Source organism: Myotis davidii, unplaced genomic scaffold (genome assembly GCF_000327345.1).
Source record: "Myotis davidii unplaced genomic scaffold, ASM32734v1 scaffold72, whole genome shotgun sequence".
Lineage (NCBI taxonomy): Eukaryota > Metazoa > Chordata > Mammalia > Chiroptera > Vespertilionidae > Myotis > Myotis davidii.
Genome location: NW_006284618.1, coordinates 6,949,698 through 6,954,906, shown reverse-complemented (window position 1 = coordinate 6,954,906; position 5,209 = coordinate 6,949,698).

Sequence of the window (5,209 nt, the reverse complement as noted above, 5' to 3'; positions counted from 1 at the left end):
TCGCGCTGATTTTCTGAAATGAGCTCTGCTTCCAGCAACACCGCCTCCACCCTGAAGGCCTTTGTTCCGGGCGCTGTCGGCCGCCACGGTTCGGGGGAGGCAGGGACAGCGGGCGGTGCAGGTGCCAGGCCGCGGGGGGCTTGGTGTTGTCCCGGGGGCAGCTCGTCCAGGGCGGGGCAGGGGCTGTGCAGGCTCCGCGCCCCCTCGGGCCAGGGTGCAGGAGCGGCCACCAGCCCTCCGGGCGCCTGGGCTACAGGTTTGGCCGCGGGAAGAGGGACATCACCTGCCGCCACTGTCCAGACACACGCGCTCTGGGGCCGAGGCTGGGGGCCAGGAGGGGTCGGGACCAGGGGGTGAAAGTCCCGGTGTTTGGGGGTGAAGGCTGGGGCGGGACTGTCACCTGGAATCTCCTGGGACCATCGGGCTGGTCCCAGACACCCCCTGCAGGGACCTCCTGGCGACGCGAGCTGGAGGTGGGGTTCTTCCTGAGCTTGGGGGGGGGGGGCAGGGACAGGAGCCCCTGGCCAGTCCATCCCCTCCCCCAGCCCACAGCATGCTGGGAGAAGGCAGGGGCGTGGCCCAGGCTGGCCCATCCCTGGCCCCGCCCAAGTCCAGGCTGCAGGCCCCATGTGTGGGTGCTGGCTGTGGCCCAGGGGTGGTGAGGAGGCCGAGGCCTGGCCAGGTGGGGACCCTCCTGCGACCGGGGAGTCGCTGGGGGCAGCGGCCTCCTTTGGGCGCATGTCCTGTCGTTGCCCTCCCGGTGCTGACGGCTTCCTCTGTACTTCATTGGAGCTGTTTGCCTCTTAAGTGTGTACTTCATGGTCCCGTCCACACAGTACAGCCCCTCAAACACGGCCATGTCCCCGTGTCCTCGAAAGGAGGCGCCCCAAGAAACCACTGCTCTTCCCACTGTGCCCTGGTTGGGGGGTCACCGGCTTAGTGTCCACTTCCTCCGTTCTGCCGTCGGTCGTTCGGCGAAGTCTTGGCCTTGTGCAAGGTGGGGGAGGGTGACGGCGATTCTCGGTCCTGGGAGGAGACGGAGCCTGGCCAGCGCCCGAGGCTTCCCAGGGAGCCCGTGAAAAGCCAACAGACACCCCAGAGAGCGTTCACCACCAAACACAACCAACCTGGGCCCCGAGGACCCCGGACAGGGGCTCAGTCTGGATTGGGGTTGGGGTTGCCAGATGGAACATAGAATGCCCAGTTCAATTTGAATTTCAGAGAAACAATCAATACTAAAATTACTAAGAATAGTTAAAAAATACAAAAAGAAGTCCCTCATGCTACACGGGATGCAGTTACCCTGGAAGGAGCTGGGGGTGCTTCTCTGTGTGTCTTGCATTTTCCTTTGCTGCGCCTCGCGCCCCCCAGCAAGGAAAGCCCGACGCAGCACACACGCTCACGGCAACGCACCTCTGGGGTGGACGCGGCTGCGCGGCGACAGGTGGGCGGACTGGTCACACTCCCTTTCATGTTGAAACTCTTCCTCCCTCCTCCCTCCCGTGGGACCGCACTGAGCTGTACAAGATGGAAGGCCCCGGCCCCGCCACCCCGTCTGCTGCGTGTGCGCGCGCTGGGCGCTGGGCACGGGGCGCGGGAAGCCCCCTCCTCACCGTCCCCAGCTGCCTGAGCTTCCGTTTTGGGGTGGGACCTGCAGAGGGAGGGCTTGGTCGGGACGGGAGCCGGATGGTTATTCCATGGTCTTCTGTTTTTATATTTATATATTTTTATTGATTTCAGAGAGGAAGGGAGAGGGAGAGAGAGACAGAAACATCGGTGATGAGAGAATCATGGATCCGCTGCCTCCTGCACGCCCCCCACTGGGGATGGAGCCCGCCACCTGGGCCTGTGCCCTGACTAGGAATTGAACTAGTGACCTGTTGGTTCCTAGGTCAAGGCTCAACCACTGAGCCACGCCCGGCTGGGCTGCTCTTCCTTTGAAAGAACAACAACCAAAAATGTATAAAACTATTTTCTGAGTAAAAAAGTGGTAACGTGCGTTGGGCCGTTTGGCCCCACACCGGTGGGGAGCGGTCTCTGTGGAGACGCAGACACAGCAACGTGCAGCCGCTCGGAGAGAAGCCCGGCTGGCCCGCGAGGGTGCCTCCTTCCCGTCCGTCCTCCTCCTGTGCCCGCGCCCTGTTCCAGGCGTGAGGCCTGGGAGCCCGGGGCAGGCGGTGCCTCTGCGAGGGCAGGTGAGCCCTGAGCCCTGCGTGAGCTGCGAGAGCCGTTCTTACTTCCTGGAGCACACGCGATGCCCACGCGCCACCTCTCCACGTGGCTGGGTCATGGGGACACGGGGAGGGGGGCTCCCTAGGAAGCCCCTGTCCCCGCAGACTCGCTCCCGGGGTGTAACAAAGCAGAAGGTTAAAGAGGTCCCCGGGGGCCCAGTGTGAGGGGCCGCTAGGCCCCCCCAGGACCCGCCCCAGACCCTGCCGCAGCCGCTTGCTCTTGGTGCCTCGGCCCCATGTAAGGCGACTGGAGTGGAGCTCCGATTGGATAAGGTCACCCCATTCTGTAAACGCCGCTTCCGCACAAACGAACGCTCGCAATCAATTTAACTTCTCCAATAAAGTGATTAAAATTGTTATTATTGTCAGATCATTTTTTATTAGGAAAACCTTTTAAAATGTTAATTATTTGGGCCCCTCGAAGCACTTTCATCTCCCGTAGCGTCCGCTGGGCCGCAGCACCAGCAGCAGCGGCTCCCCTTCCCCACACCCCGCCCGCGGGGCGCGAGCATTTAGGCGAATTCAACTTTAATTTCTCTGCCTTTGATCTTCCGAATTGCGGGACGCACAGATCACTCCTTCCCGCTTCCTCCCTGTTTATTCGCCTCCACAATAGCGTCATTAACCGGCTTCGGGCGCTCACGCCGCGGCCGCCTCTGTTTCAAAGCGGGACTTGCTGGCATTCCGCATTTTGCTGCATTAAGAAGATTAAAGTGCGTGACAATACCGCCGGCCTCATTTCCTCAGTTCAGAAGTGGCCGGTTTCACCATGTCTTCCCCCTCTTCCTCTTTCATCTGCGCGTGGGAGGGCGGGTCCCGGCCCCTCAGATGATGGTCCTGCAAATTGAGTTCTCGCTCAGGACGCGGACACATTGTCTCGCCCGCTGGCGGTCAGAGAGCGGCCCTATTCACTCAGGACATCAAAAGAGCAAACACGGCCGAGCGAGGTGGGCGCGGCGGCCGAGGCGCAGGTACTTCATTTTCCTAATTGTTGGTGATTATTCCGCCCGTTTCAGGGCGACCGCTTTGCTGACGCGGGGCCTGGACGTCCGCGCGGAGTCTGTGTCCGCATCTGCATGGGCCCCGTCTCGATTCGTGACCGCGAGTGACACCGTGTGCGGACGGGACAGGGCTCCGTCTTTCACGGCCCACAGGGCAGGCACCTGGACATTTTAACAGCGGGCAGCATGGTCCAGCCTCCTGCCTGTGTTGTGGTGAATCCTCACCGCAGGATTTTCCCCTTGATTTTAGAGAGAGCGGAAGAGAGAAAGAGAGACAGAGAAACATCCACGTGAGAGAAACACATCGATGGGTCGCCTCCTGCACGCTCCCCAACCCGGGCCTGGGCCGGCGAGGAGCCTGCAACCAAGGCACCTGCCCTTGACCAGAATCAAACCCGGGATCCTTTGGTCTGCAGGCCGACGCTCTATCCACTTTGCCACACCGGCCAGGCCCAGGCTCATGACTTTCAGCCACCTCCCATCTCGAGAATTAGTCGGGAGGCGTTAAGGCATTCTCAAGCAAGAACAAGGCGGGTGTTTAGATTTGAGCTTTTTTTATTTTTGCTTTTTTGTACATTAGTGAGGTCAAAGCCCGCCGGGCGTCCCTCGGGCTGACGTTGGGACCGGGTGTGCCATTCATCCGACCCCTCTCCGGAGGCGCCCCCCGCCCCCCACCTCAATAAACGCAGCGCAGCCTCGCCGGGCACGGAGTCTATACGAAGTTTGGGGATGTTGGCGAGACGTGGGAGGAAAGGGCAGAAGACAGATTTTATGACAGTCCAATCATGGGGTGTAGGTTTTAGGCAATAAGCAGGTAGCCTAGTTTTCTCCAAAGAAAAAAGAAAATAATGGAAAAGTGTAACATTCATTCGGAGGCCTCAAAGGCATAAAAAACCCAATTCCAGCTGTTATAGGTCCCTGCAGGAGTCTACAAAAGGACTAAGCTTTTTAAGTAAGAAAACTAGGTTCTCGCCCACAGGGCCCTGTCACGGCTGCCTAATGGATGAAACTCTTTGGATATAAATATGCTGTTTACTCTCGGCTCCGGCTTTCATAAAATATAACCTTTTTATGATTTACGACCCGCAGGAAAACCGAGGATGGATTTCTAGCTCTGAATTGGTTGGATGTCAACAAGAAAAATATAGATAACATATCGAGGCAGCGGGTGTTAATGCCACACAAAATGATGAAATTATTTTTGTTTAGGAAAGTTAAGTTTGTTCTTAAAGTTGTTGGAGGATGGCAGTTGTGCAAGGCAGGGCCGCGGAGGACCCGGGAAATGCCTCGTTTCTAAGCCCTTGTCCCGTGTCTGTAGGCGGTTGGGTATATTGACTCTGATTCCCCATCAGAGGGAAAGGGGGGAGCAATGTTAAAACAACTAAAAAGTTTAGTTGGCCCCGGCCGGTGTGGCTCAGTGGATAGAGCGTCTGCCCTCAGACTGAAGGGTCCCAGGTTTGACTCTGGCCAAGGGCATGTACCTCAGGCTCCATCCCCGGCCCTGGTCGGGGCACGTGCAGGAGGCAACCAAACGGTTGTCTCTCCCACATCGATGTTTCTCTCTCTGTCTCACCCCCTCCCTTCCACTCTCTCTAAAAATCAATGGGAAAATATCCTTAGGGAGGATTCACACACACACACACGCACACACACGCATGCACACACGTGCACGCGCACACACACTCACGCACACATGCACACACGTCTGGGCTCCCACAGATCGCTCAGAAATGGGGTGGCTGCTGTTTGGGTCTAGCTCCCTCGGGTCTCCGAGAGCTACACTTCGACGACATCCTCCCGCGTCACATGTAGACGCCGCCCGGATGGCAGAGCAGGGCTTCTTCCACCGAGGGGACTGGACACGATGAAAAGCAGAAACCAAACAAACTGAGCCCCCAGCTGAGCAAGCAAAGGCCCCCAATCAAAGGCCACCACAGCCACCCCCTTAGTCCACTCTGTGCTGGTGTCATCTACTCT